At 35.8% G+C, this 15,158-nt stretch overlaps 1 pseudogene; it reads right to left on the reverse strand.

Annotated features, from left to right (window-relative positions):
- Window positions 1–386: 386 nt before the first annotated feature.
- On the reverse strand, window positions 387–3,945 carry LOC133174904 (uncharacterized; annotated as a pseudogene).
- Between the last annotated feature and the right edge of the window lie 11,213 nt (window positions 3,946–15,158).

Genomic DNA, 15,158 nt, shown 5'->3' on the forward strand with positions numbered 1-15,158 from the left:
ACTTTAACCTGGTCACTCATCTGGAAAATCTAGGTCATATCCAGCATCTGAAGCAAGTGTGGTAGAGTCCATCCCTAGATGCATCATCCATGCAAGTTTGGTCCAGGAAAGGCTAATAGTTATTTGGGTATGGACCTGCTCCAAAAACTTTAACTTGGTCACTCAACTGGAAAATCTAGGTCAGATCCAGCATCCGAAGCAAGTATGGTAGAGTCCATCCCTAGATGCATCATCCATGCAAGTTTGGTCCAGGAAGGCCTAATAGTTACTTGGGTATGGACCTGCTCCAAAAACTTTAACCTGGACGCCGACGCTAACGCCGACACCGACACCGACGCCGACGGTATAGCATAAGCTCATCTCGACTTCGTCGAGGTGAGCTAAAAATGCAGGAACGAATTCCATGTATTCTCATTAATGTAACTGTATTTTGTTGACAGGTGCTTGTCTGAGAGCTTGTTGGTATGAGTATAGAGCAGCCTGGAGGTTCCCTGTCACATGTTGACAGATCCCCAGAATCTGCCACGATATGTCTCTGTGTTCGGAAAGTACAAGCTGTCCCTGATCATAGTGAACTAGGGTCTGTAGATGATCTAGAGCTGTTTGTGCTCTAATTGTGTCTACAAGTCTATAGCACAAGACCTCTAGCATGTATAACAGGATATAGGGTGGGATATATAAGACACACTTATAGTTCTCTAGACTAAACTGTTGTTCTGGTATCAATTCACTGATGTAATATATGTCATTGTCAGGTTTGATAGTCTCAGCTACAGCCTGTCTCATCTTTGTAGACCAGGACTGTCCCCCTACAGCCTCAGTATACATCTCTGTATCTACTTTATTTTTAAAAAACACATATGGCTGTGCTAACTTGACCTTGATTATCTCTATAATAGATAAAGCTTTCATGTATCTAAGTGTTTTGTAATAATACATGGCTACGTATATCATGTCAGTAATAAAACCAAACTTGGCTGCTAATTTCAGCATGTGTAAGGACATTTTGTCAGCTCGATACCTCAGTTTGTTTTTATGTTTGTAAGTTTCCTCGTATGCTAAAAAAAACAAATCTTTGAAGAACAGAAGCTGTAAGTCTCTGTAGCATAAGGACATCATACTGTGTCATCAGAAATGAACCTGTCATCTGTTCTATGGTGTGTAAAGTACTCATACAGTTTTGCAGGTTTGATAAGGATATTGAATCACAGACGTTTATTTCGTGAAAGAGGAGTACATCGAACTCAGCCTCAGAAATCAAGATTATGTTCATCTGTATAGATGGAGAGTCTGGGGTTATGAAGGACATGTATAATATAAGACCTAATGGAAGGACTGTGTAGCAGGAATGCTAAACCCTTCTCATACAACCCATACAGTCTAATAAATAATTGATGCTGTTTGTCGCCATGAATTTTACTCAGAAACATGTTGTTATCTGGAATGAAAAAGTTAGGACAGATCCCCTCATACACCCATTTGAAAATGAGTTTAAAACAGACCCAGAAACACCCCAGGAGATTTTGTGGACACCAGTGAGGTATTGTATTTTGCTGAATCACCCAGAAAACTGCTGTTTTCATGTGATAAGAACACAGTAATTTATCATCATCACCTAGTCCTTTGTTAATTATTTCCGTTAAAAACAATTTAAGCAAACCATAAGTTAAGAACTGACAGTGGTTCATTGCACTTACAAGTTTTTGCTCTGCTTGAGAGAAAGAAATTCGCCATTCAAGGTCTTCATGACTTCCTAGTTTATGTCCAATTGCTACAAAGTGACATCCATTTTTTACTATATCATCAACAATATGAGGCTGGGGCCATGAGTGACATCTGTCTATCCATGAGGAGGCAGATGGAGGCCAAAAGTCACAAACAAAACAGTGGGCATGGTCATATCTTATTGGTCCAAGAGTTCCGCTAGCGCAGGGTCCATTTGGAGTGGAGCCTTGTATTACTTTAGAGAGCATAATCTCTTTGTATTGAGAGCTAGATAGACAATTCATTATAACACAAGCTCTCGGAATGTCCACGTTTGGTGTCAGTAAAAATAACAAAGTGTATCCTGGTGGACTATCAGAACAGTCACAGAGGATCAGTGTTTGTCTGTGTGTGTTGTAATACTGAGACTGAGATAATTCCCAGATCACACGGTGATTATTCTGCCAGAACATAACGTCTACATCTGATCCTTCAAGTCTGAATCCTTCTCTACGACTTCCATTTTTCATCACTCTCCTATCACATTTTGGACCTTGATTTTGAATCATTTCACTGATACCCACTACATCTCTCCTCATGGCCACCTGTTGTGAGGTCCCCAATGCACTACACAGTCCCACGAACACAGACTTTGATATGTGTTGTATGGCACGACTTATCTCACTAGTAATGATAAAGAGAAATTTAATATATCTCACAGATTGTCACTTTTATTGATCATTTATCATAATTGAAAAGTTTATTTATATTGTACCAGAAATATTTCCCATGAATTCACTCTTTATTTAAAGATCTTCTCACATCTATCATTTGCTCTAAACTTATCATTAATTTTTATACATATAGGATTTGAAGAAGTAAAATAATAAGGTTGATTGTATAATATGTAAACAATGTCAAAATAGTCAAAAAAAAATTATTCAAAACCAGTTGGATTTTAAGAGTAATATTAATGTTTATAAAACTTAAGATTTTAAAGGGTTTTTATCACGTCTCAAAATTTTTGGATATGACAAAGTTTACATGCTATTAAAATCATATATTTAAAAATCTTTGCTAGAAATTTAATATTTTTGATGTTTCAGCGATTCAAAGTTTGAATTTCTCAATATGCATATTTTGATCGCCGATGTTACGCGCCATTGCTCTGACGTCATAGGTGTCAATCCTGGTCAAGCGAAGTACTTATTGTGTATACAAAAGGACTTATTTGTTGTGTCTGTTAAACCTGTTAGAAAATAATTAAGAGATAATTGGATAATTGACAGTTAGTAAAGTTTCATTTATGGCTTCAGGATGCACAAATGTGCACAAGAAAGGTTTTACGAAGAAATTTTTTTCCACATTTCCTGGACATCGAGAGATGGAAGGGGGGCCTTTTTCTACAAATGCGATGGCGTTTATCTCCATTCAGAACAATCGTTTATCGATCACGATTTTTTTCTGTCCTATATAATATTTAAAGGAAAGATACCTTTAAAAAATAATACATGAAAACACGCATTTTTTAAAAGTCGCAAAGAATCTAGTAGGAATGCTGTGAACTTCGTAATGGCGTACGGCGCCATTAAGGAAGTGTCATTTCTAGTACATGATATTCACTGCTTGAACAAATAGAAGATATACCGGATTTATTTATAATTAATTAAAATAATAAAGAAGGAGAATTTAAAATTCCATATTTATAAATGTTTACGAAGTTAAACTTTAGTAATTCGTTCTATTTAGTCCCGAGTTGTCAACGGCTTCGTTCTCGGTGACATCTCCAATTGTCGGCATATTTTCTGGTTATTTCTCTCTGCTAGACGTTCATACATAAAGGATTGACCGTCCATAACCAAAGGAATACAGTCGATGTCAAAATATCAACCGGCCATATTGTGTATTCTATATTTTTAGCGTAAAAATCTATTCAATATATTTTTTCTTACGATAAGCTTTACGAGTTCTATTGACCATTGACACCTATGACGTTTCAGTACCACGTGACCCCTAACTAATTAGTGGAGATTTTTACTTCGAGGACCCTATATAACGGGTGTTTTATCGTCTAATCACGGCCGTTTTCAACGTTATTTCATAATTAAACGATGATTATATGTTTCAAGAATATAATAGTGTTTCATTTTTAAGAAATTTAGATACGTGATAAAAACCCTTTAAGAGAAATTTTAACGTTTATAAAACTTACATTTGTGATGAGCTTCTGATGGAGTCCATTTTCACGCGTACTTTAGATCTGAAAATTTTCAGGCGCTTTAATTAGTATTGGAAAACCACAATGCAACCTTTATTTGTCATTGTAAAAAAGTAATTTGTTTCCACTTGGCAAGAATCCCTTCAGTTCACTCGACCGACTACAAATAACAGGGTCTCGTGATAACATCAGCGCCATGTCACAGTCTAGACAGTCAAAGTTTATCAAGAGTTCCAGTTCCTTGCACATTTACGCACATGGTAAACTTTATTATTTGATAATCAACAATAAATGACTGCATGCCTTTTGGTTAGATTTTTTCGACCAGTATCATTATCCTGCAGATCCACGATTAGTAATTAAATAACAAGTTGCTGTCCTTTAAAAAAGGACTGCAATACGTGGACCATATGCACCTGTTTCTTAACGAAAATCAAAGAAAATTTCTAGATTTAGTGATTTTACAAAGGTGTAATTAAATTCAATTTTTTTTTTTTACATGTAACTTGTAATTTTCATCGTTATTTAAAAGTTGATCTAAGTATCTATCACAATTGTAATGTAGCCTTTAAAATTAACAACAGAATTAAAAGAGGCTTAAGCGTGCAGGTATTGTAATCTCCATTGACAGATCCAGGGAGGGGGGGGGGGTTTCGGATGTTGGAACCCCCTTTATTTTTGCAGAGAGAGGAAGAGAGAGAGAAAAAAAATTTTCTGTAATATAGATATTTTTAAGTCTAGTATTTTCAATAAAATAAGTACTTCAATCTCTGCCCTTTCTGCTCGCTAGATAGAGTTTTGCTTATTGCTTTCCACGTGGGTTTATTCCCCGAACATCTACTAGCTAAAACAACTATTTAATTATCACACTCAATTAAGAGGCCCTCTAAGGGGTCCAGGTAGAGTTTACCTGTGTTATCTTGATTTAACAAAGTAGTCAAAATCAAATAATTTGATATTTACTGATAAAACTGTGTACTAAAGCACATATTTATTAATTAAATACTTGCTATAATTGAAGGCACTAAACAAATATTTTTTTCATACACATGTAATAAATATTTTATTATGAATTATTTTCAAGAATAACTTTTTTTAACCTAACATTTGGCACTTGAAGCATCACTTACACCACATTTTAACATTTTTAGCTTTGTTTAATCTATATTAAACATGGAGAACTTTTTCACATCGCATTTGCACTGAGGTCCATAGAACGAAAGGGGGGGGGGCATTTTTCTGAGCAAAGACTTTTCCTGTAGTATAGGCTATTTCTCTAGATCTAATATGTAAATTTTCATTTAGATGTTGCCCCCTCTTACACCCTGTTGCTGTAAGGTCGAGCGCTGGCGAATATTCCAGCACTTGTAAAAAAAATCTACAAACAGTTAGAGAAAGTCCACCTCTCCCCACATTCGAACACACAAAATAGGATTTTCAAGGTGTTTTTTTTTTTAAATTATTTAAATTTTACTTGTCAGACTTCTGTGGGAGGTTGCCCCTTTCCCCACTGTTTAAACCATAGCTACCTCTTTGTTTGGGAGCAATATCTAAAGTTAGCACCGTTTTATTTACATCAAATTCAGACACGTTGCATCGTTTTTGAAAGAGGTGGGGGCAAAAAATTTTTGACTTACCTTTAAAAATATTGTCCAAAACCCAATTTCATCGGGGAGGGGGGGGTTAAAGTCAAAATGATTTTTTTTTTTCAAATAATCGTATCTTACGCTTCTTGATAGATTTTTACCAAGATAAATTACATGTATATTGTGATTGAGTTTTATGATACAAACTAACAAAGATTTTGAAATTATTTATTGCTATAATATTTAATTAATGCTTTGAAACGGTGATTAAAACTAAATAAAATCAAAAGTATCTAAAGCAAAATTTGTTTAACTCATTTAATAAGATATATTGAAAAGAAAATGACATATGATCGATAGATTTTTCCTGTTTAAGAAAGAATGCTACTTACATGTTCACGGAAATTTTATTTAACCGATCTTTAAGACATCTCCTCTGAAATATGGCTTAAGTATGGAAAGATTGATATTAGTTTATATTAATTTTTATGAATTTGGGGGGCTTTTGTAGGAGAAAATGACAAGATTGTTTTAATTGCTAATAAGATCCTTTAGAGTTTAAAGTTTCCCTAAATAAATGGATAATATAAATATTTAATAGAAAATGTCAAGAAAAAACAGATGCTTTATTTTTTTAGTTTTTGCTAAAAAATTATTTATGAAAATAAAACATTTTTTGCATTTTTTAAACTAATGCATAAAATCTTCAAGATTTTTACATTTCCCCTGAAAAAAATAATAATGTTAAAACAACAAATATCTTTCACCAATCTTTCCATGCTGAAACCATGTTTCAGAAGAGATGCCTTAAAGATCCAAACATTATTGTTGCTGTAAAATTCCTCCTCCAATAAATACAGGTAAAGCTAGTTCATAAATGATTGTAGATTCTATCTGTACACCTTAGAGGGCACCCTAATTGAGTGTGATAATAAGATGTTGGTTTAGTCCAGTAGATGTTCGGGGAACACACCTAGGCAGCTACGCGCCTGTCCTGACATCTAAAATCGAATTTCAATGACCACCCGAATTTTTTTAAAAACCTTGCGTTCCAGACATTTTTTCTGCGTCCGGAACGCAGGTTCTTGCGTTAATGAGAACCCTGTCAGACATACGTACCACTTGTCATAATTGCATGTACATGTATAAAATGTCTGAATAAATATTGAAAAATATTTTGCGATTGTAATTTTTGCGAATTTGTCCTATCCGCAAAATTCCGCAAAAATTGGACAACGGCAGGAAATACCCGTTATACGGTAATTACCAATGCTTTTTGTCGCCCGCTTGGCGCAGTGGTTAGAGCGTCTGCTCTAGAGTCGCGGAGTAAGGAGTTGATCCTTACGTCGCGGGTTCGAATCCCACTGTGGAACGTGGAGACCGGTCCTTCGGATGAGACCGTATAAACCGAGGTCCCGTGTCGCAGTAGGTGCTGGCACGAAAAAGATCCCTCACTGCTCAATGACCGTAAGTGCCGAGTATAGGACAAAATTTGCAGCTCTCCACTAGCAATTGGTGGCGTCTCCATATGAGTGAAAAATTCTCGAGAGGGACGTTAAACAACATACAAACAAACAAAAAAACCAATGCTTTTTAATTATCTTTACTAAAAATAAGTTGGAAAAAAATGTTTGATACTATTTGATGTTCAAAACACTTTGTCTATCAACAAATTACAGAAATTTTACAGTCAATTCAGGGAACAGTTTTCATCATTTCACATATATTTTTGAATAAAATTCATTTATATTACACTTTGCAAATAATCATGTTTTAAGGTCTTTAAAATATGAAAAACCTGCCGTAAACGATGAGAAATATCAAAACGACAATATTGATTTACAAAGTAAGAATGGGTTATTGTGTGTCATAATTTTTAAAACAATGTTAAATAAAATACATATCACACGTCAGGAAAGCAACACAATAATGTAAAATAGGGTCACTTCATAATCTAGTATTTTTTGTAAGAGAACTCATAGATAAAAATTCTTTTTTTTTTTTGGCTTAGATTTAAAGAATTGACTTTAACGGACAAAAAAGTGAATTTGGGGAATTTTATTGCTTCATATTTTTTTTTATATTAAAACTTTTCAAACCAGAATTGAAAAAAAATAATGTAAAATAACAATCAAAAAGCCAATTTTTTGTCACATATACAAGAGAAAATACTCAATCAAGGTCTAGATTTATACCCATTTTACAATTTTGAAGCATAAAAAAACTATAATTTCTTGTGATTATGTATTTTAGAAAGCCTTTTTAAGTGTAATGATATTTTCTTTTTTCAAAAGAAATTTTACTAATAGAAATTCTGAAATTTTTTAATCCAACTGTGTATTCTATTGCCACTTCAGGATTTTAAACTAGAATGCATGTGCAATATGTAGATATAAGTAAAAAATATGTTATAAGTAGTTGAATTTTTCAAAAAAATTCAGTTTGGTGGTCATTATTTATTAATTCACCCACAACGGCTGGATTTGACATCTGTACTAGGTTTTTAGGTGGCAGGGTGATAGTTTCATACTAAAGACCCGTCAAATTTCTTTAAAAACTGAGATATCCCTTGTTTGATGTGATATTTTATGTAGAAAAATGATTAGAATAATTATGGGACACATTTGCAGTGTAGCAAAGTGCTTGCTGAAAAAAAAATGATGTGCAACATGTAGGTGTCACTATGACGCTTATCATGTACAGAGTTGTAAATGCGAAACTAAGACACGCGGTCAGTTGCAAGGAAATTCAGATGAAAAGCAGTAGGCCTTAGAAGAAGGTATGTATCTCAGAGGGAAGGTGAATGGTCCCATATCAATTGGTGAATTTTCATAAGGGCATGCATTGATTTACAGACTTTTGGGTGTTTTATCCTGCTCGCTCGGGCCTGGGGGTGGGTTGTATGGGTGCGACTGAGGCCCAAATCTTGGAAAAACAAGCCAAAATTTGGGGAGTCCCCAGGTGCTTTTTGGTACATGTGCACTCTAATAGGCAGAATACATGTAATTTGTTGACATAATTTGTGAGCCATGGGCATATTGTAACGGTGTCTTATTATAAATCTGGAGCATGGAAATATAAATAAGTCCGTTTCAGGGTTCTACTGACATCTCCATTTATTACATTCACAGATGAACACATAGAATAGTTGGAATAATGGAACAATGAAGGAATTTGGAATAATGCCCTGAAAAATCATAATAACAAATAATAAATACATAGCATAAAATATTCTGATATATCCGTATCAATATAGTAATTACAATCTGCGGTTAACAGATACACTGCATAAAGGGAGGTAACTCTGTACATGATTTACATACAATCAATGCCCCCTTTTAATATTACGCTTTGAAAAATATAAAAACATTAATATCATAAATATCATACCAATCTATGGGACTGAGCCTCTCCCATTCATTGTAGTCACAATATGGCTCACTGTACACGTATGTCCAGATCATAAAACTACAAATTATCATAGTTTACATAAGTAAACCTATCATCATAAAAACATCTAGTAGATATATATAAAATAAAAAATACTTTCAATAAAACAGTTACTCCTTAAATACTGACTCTCAAATCAGATTCTGACTGTGCTAGTGCTATGGAATTAACTTTGGCAAAATTACAGATTTTACAGTTAAATCAAATATTAGAAATCATATTAGAATTAGTATATAAATGTTATCTTACCTTAAGAGAGAAAAGTATTGTCTCTGTCAATGTCAGAAGGTCGTAATTATAAAACTTCGTAAATACAACCCTCTCTGGACAAATACTGGACAAAGAATGACCATAACAAACAACTTTTTGGAGGGAAAAATACTGAACCAATAAAACACAACCTTACAAAGTCCAAACCAATGAAAACAGTGAATACTTCAAACCAAAGACCAAAGACCAGAACCTTCATAACCCAAGGCAATAATAATTAAGTACAGGTACTGCCTGTTCTACTTGGGTGACCTTTAAAGATTTAATAATGCATTTATATTTACAATTTAAAAACATATGAAATACATTATAGATTTATTAAATAAATTAATAAATCTAATACTGTAACACACTTCCCCTCCTTTTTAAATGACTTCCACGTCATTCAAATGGAGACTTACCACTTATCTGGTACTCTGGCATAATCAGGAAAATCTGAAATTAAAACAAAATTTATACAATTAAAACATTATAACTTTTCAGTAATCATTTTTAAAAATGCTTTTGACATATCTCTGTCCATTTTTGTTAGCTGTGATGCCATATTCTGAAAGTATATCAATTTCTCTTTCCACTCAGGCTGTTGTGGTATCTGTTGACAACATACATAATTCTTCATCCATGCTGGCTTCTTTTTAACTCGTCCTGATCTCCTCGGTAACTCATCTGTCTCAATATCATCAGGACTGTCATCCTCATCAGCATGGATATCATCAACATGGTCATCATGAACATCATCTTCATGGCCATCATAAGCATCTTGGTTGTCATCTTCTTGCAGATTACTTCCATCATCATCAAGGTTGTCTTCATCAATATCATCCACCATTCCACTAGCATCTGGCTCATCAGATGCTACACTATCCGCTTCCCCTGGCTCATCAATGGTTTCAGCACTTACCTGGTCGTCACCAGTTACAATGTTCAAACCTACTGCCTCCTCAGACAATGCCTTAGACTTTACAGGGTACTCCACTGTAAGACACAGATCATCTTCATCATCATCAGATTCCATCTGATGGAGGATGGCAGGCTCCTGACCTCTCTTACACTCTTCTCTATTTTTCCTCTGTCTTGCCCTAGGAACTGGAATGGGTGTCTTGGCTGATCCAAATGGTAATAAAAGATTTCTGTGGAGAATTCTTAACTTACCTTGGTTATCTTCTCTTTTAACTTTGTAAACCGGTATTGATGAATTGGGCTGACTTATGATGATGTATGGCTTATCTTCCCACTTGTCTTGAATTTTATGCTTCCCGTCGAAACTTACAACTTTGACTAATACACGGTCTCCTTCTTTCAAAATGACTCCTCTAACCTTAGTGTCATAATGCCATTTTTGTTTTAGCTGGGAATTCTTAGTTGCTGTTTCAGCCTTCTGGTATGCATCTTGTAGATTCCTCTGTAGTTTTTCTAAGTAAGTTGATGTTGAACTTGATTGAGAATTCCTTTCTATTCCAAAGACTAAGTCAACCGGCAAATTTGGTTCTCGGCCGAACATCAAAAAATAAGGAGAAAAACCAGTTGTATCATGTGTTGTACAGTTGTATGCATAGACCAATGGGTTGATGTAATTTTTCCAGTTATGTTTCTGTTCAGGATCCAAAGTGCCTAACATGGAAATAAGTGTTCTGTTAAACCTTTCTGTGACACCGTTGCCCATTGGGTGGTATGGTGTTGTACGGGATTTGGCAATTCCAGTCAGTTGACATAAATCTTTGATGATATTACTACAGAAATTAGCTCCTTGGTCTGAGTGCAATTTTTGAGGTAATCCATAGTGCACTATAAAATGGTTGAAAATGGCATCTGCTGTGGTACGGGCAGTCTGGTTCTTTGTTGGTACTGCTACAGCATACTTGGTAAAGTGGTCTGTAATCACCAAGATATTTTGGATATTACCTTTCGATGGTTCCAAGGTTAAATAATCCATACAAACCAATTCTAAGGGTTGAGTTGTTTTGATGTTAACTAACTCTGCTCTCTGGTTGTTAGGAGTCTTAAACTTGATACACCTGTCACACTGTTCTATCCAATTGCTGACATCAATATACATCTTGGGCCAATAAAATCTCTCTCTTATTAAAGCTATGGTCTTTTCTCTTCCGGGATGACCCATGTCATTGTGCAGATATTGTAGTATAAGATGACTGAATGAATTGGGAATGATGAACTGATGATGAATAATCCCATCAATTTTGGTTTCTCTCACAAGCAAATCATCTTTCAACTTTAACCTCTTGAAATTTCGATGAAGAATAGCCTCTGTTTCATTCTTTGCTGTATTCTTGGGAGGTTTTCTTCCTGCTCTTATGTATTCAATCATCATTGAAATGGTGTCATCATTCCTCTGTATTTCTTTTATATCAATATGGCTACTGTCTTTGTCTTGTGATTGTTGTACTAACTGGCATACAGAATGAGGCAAGGAAACTGGAAGGGTCTCGATATATGGTTGTTGATGTTCTGAATTAATAATGGCACTAATAGCTTCTTTATCCATAGTTTCTGTTCTTTCAGGTAATCTTGATAAAATGTCTGCATCAGTATTGGATTTTCCAGGTTTGTACGTAATGCTGAAATTGTATGAAGATAAAGCAGCTATCCATCTATGGCCAGTTGCATCTAATTTGGCTGTTGTTAAAACATATGTCAAGGGGTTGTTGTCAGTGAAGACAGAGAAAGTTTGTCCTGTGAGGTAATCAGAAAACTTCTCTGTAATAGCCCATTTTAATGCTAGAAATTCCAATTTATGGGTTGGGTAATTTCTTTCTGATTTGCTAAGTCCCCTACTGGCATATGCTATGACCCTTTTAACTCCATCTTGTTCTTGATACAGAACCGCTCCTAAGCCACTTTGACATGCATCGGTATGTAATTCAAATGGACTGTTGAAATTGGGATAACCAAGTACAGGAGCTGATGTTAGCTTTTCCTTAAGTGCATTAAATGCTGATTCCTGGGATGGTCCCCATGTCCATGTTGGTGGAAGCGGTTTCTTTTTTCCTCTTGGTTTCTTTCCTGTAGCCATGATATCGATCAAAGGTCGAGCAATCTTGGAGAAATTCTGAATGAATTTTCTGTAATATCCAGCGAATCCTAAAAATTGTCGTACGTCTTCTGGATTTTTCAGAATAGGCCAGTTTTTGACTTTAATAACTTTGTCAGGGTCCGCCTGTACCCCATTTTCAGACACAATGTGTCCTATATACTTCACCCTTTTCATGAAGAAAGAACATTTCTTTGGGGATAACTTCAACCCAAACTTCCGGAACCTTTCAAAAACTTCTTTGAGGCGGTGAAGATGTTCCTCAATAGACCTAGAAAAAACAATGACATCATCTAAATATATAAAACAAATTTGCATATGGAGATCTCCTAAACATTGTTCCTGTAATCTTTGATAGGTAGCTGGAGCGTTAGCTAATCCGAAAGGCATTTTATTAAATTCAAAGAATCCCAATGGTCCGACTGTAAATGCTGTTCTTTGTTTATGTTCTTCAAGAATTTCTATTTGGTGATAGCCGGACTTCATATCTAAAACGGTGAAGTAGCGATTACCGGCAAGCGAGTCCAAAATTTCATCTATTCTCGGCAATGCATAATTATCTCTCACTGTTTTGGAATTCAATTGCCTATAATCCACACACATCCTCAAAGAGCCATCTGGTTTCTTCACTAAAACAACATTGGAAGAAAATGGAGAGTGAGATGGTCTAATTACTCCACTGGCTAGTAGCTCTTGTATGTGGTTTCGGACTTCTCCAATCATAGCTGGTGGTATGCGCCTGTATTTCTGTTTGAAAGGTGTAGTGTCTGACAACTCTATGTGATGATACACTTTGTCTGTAGTACCAATATCAGTTGAACTTGTTGAAAAGATGTCTTGGAATTCTGAAATAAGTCCTTTACATCTTTCTTTCTCCTGTTCTGACAGAGTCTCTGAAATGTGGACCTTCTCAAAGATGTTCTCTAATACTGTTGGTGATGTATTAGGATGAGAGGTTTCTGCAATGGTAACAGGCTGCATCTCACAAAGAAGTGCTCCTGGTGCTATCGACACTGTCCGAGTTGTCACATTACTTACTTCTACAGGTGTTAAATTGTCATCCTGACAGTTGTAGTAGTGCAAGGTAGGAGTTATATCTAAGTCTGATGGGATGCTAGATTTGAAAGTTGGCTGCAACATGGCTAGTACCTTCTGGTATGGAACTTTCTTGTCGAGGTATGCGTTGACAACAACTTTTCCATTAGGTGGAATCAGGATTCTTGATTTCTCTGCTGACTTCAAAACAGCAAGTCTATTTCTGTTCCTTTCTAGTTGTTTTTGTCGAAGAGCAATACATCTGAAAGCCAGATACCATGGTGCATGCATATCAGCATCCTGAAGAAATCTAGAACCATACTCTGTTCTGGTAATGTCCATCAGATGACTTAAGATATTTGTTCCAATCAAAACAGGTACATTAGCATTATACTTGCTATCAGGAACAACTAAAAAGATACATTCCTTCAGAACTTCCAATGAAGAGAGTCCATGAGTGGCTAAATCTGCAATGACATATCCCAAATAAGGCATCATCTGCCCATCAGCACATTCAATGTCAAGTTGTTCCTCTAATGGATAAAGTGCTGTTCCATCTCGCAGATGTGTCTCAAAAAATGTTTGCGATATTGTGGAGACAGTAGCTCCAGTGTCCAATAATGCAGAACATGGAACTCCATTAATAGCCACTTGAACCTCATTTGATGTTCCTACTAATTCTTCCGATAAGTTGTTGGGACTGTTTCTTCTTCTGCCAGACCCTTGTCCCCAGGATTTGGCCATCTGTAGTTTAAAGATTTCTGATGATCAATTCTGACTCTGCAACCAATAGCTATATGTCCTTCTTGACCACATCTGTAACATACGACTTTATCAGATCTCCGATCCTGTTGCTGATTAGTCTTCTTAAAAGTAGTAAATCTGGGCTCAGGCATCCTAGGAGTGTAGCCTCTACTAGGATACTGTCCTCTTCTTCCTCTTTGAAAAGGCTGTCTGTTTCTGTTGTTATACGAACTATAGTTGGGTGGTTTATAATAAGGCTGCTGCTGCATTGCCTTCAGCTGGTTTATCTGAGCTTGCAAAGCTTCATATTTGTCGTCATCAACTGCAGTTTTTTCTGAGGAGATCCCTGATTTTACTATGGCTGGCTTTACTTTTGTTAATTTGGTCTGCCCTGGATGTTCTGTCTCGATCTTTCTCACTTCTACTCTTAATTTGTCAAAATCCTTAATTGAGTGAAATAAGTATCCAGAAATATCTTTTAAGTCTTGTCGCAGACCTTTATAAAACATTGTACGTAACATTTCATTTGCCGCATAGTTCTGGACCTTCCCCAACTTCATGGCAGTGTTCAGAATTTCCTCTAACCTGCAGCTCCAAGCTGAACAGGTCTCATCTTCACGCTGTTTAGCACTGTAAAACTCGGCTAAAATGTCTTCTTTTTCCAGAACATTTCCATAAATGCTGTCTAACTTGGAAAGAATTTCTTCTACAGTGGCACCAACTCCTAATCTCATCACAACTTTGGCTGCCTCTCCTTTCACAGATCTCCTAATGGCTTGTAATAAGGATTCTTCTGAATGAGCTTCCCTTATAAGACAGGTAACTTCATACTTCCACAGGTCATAGGAAGTTTCACCTTTTCCATCACCTGAGAACATGGATATCCGTAAAGGAGATTTCAGATAAACATCTTTAGAAGATGATGATGCTGCAGCGACTGGTTCTTTGGATTTGGTCTCTGCAATAGAATGACTGGCTGCCCAAGTTACAAAACTTTCTGGATTGATCTTCATCTTCTGCAATGCCATCCAGAACTGTTTCATGTCTTCCTCTGACATTGTACTTTCTGCTGCCTCGGCTTTATGTCCTTTAGGTTCCATTT

This window comes from Saccostrea echinata, unplaced genomic scaffold, assembly GCF_033153115.1.
Source record: "Saccostrea echinata isolate AGI-Se365-2 ecotype Australia unplaced genomic scaffold, CSIRO_AGI_Sech_v1 ptg000060l, whole genome shotgun sequence".
Lineage (NCBI taxonomy): Eukaryota > Metazoa > Mollusca > Bivalvia > Ostreida > Ostreidae > Saccostrea > Saccostrea echinata.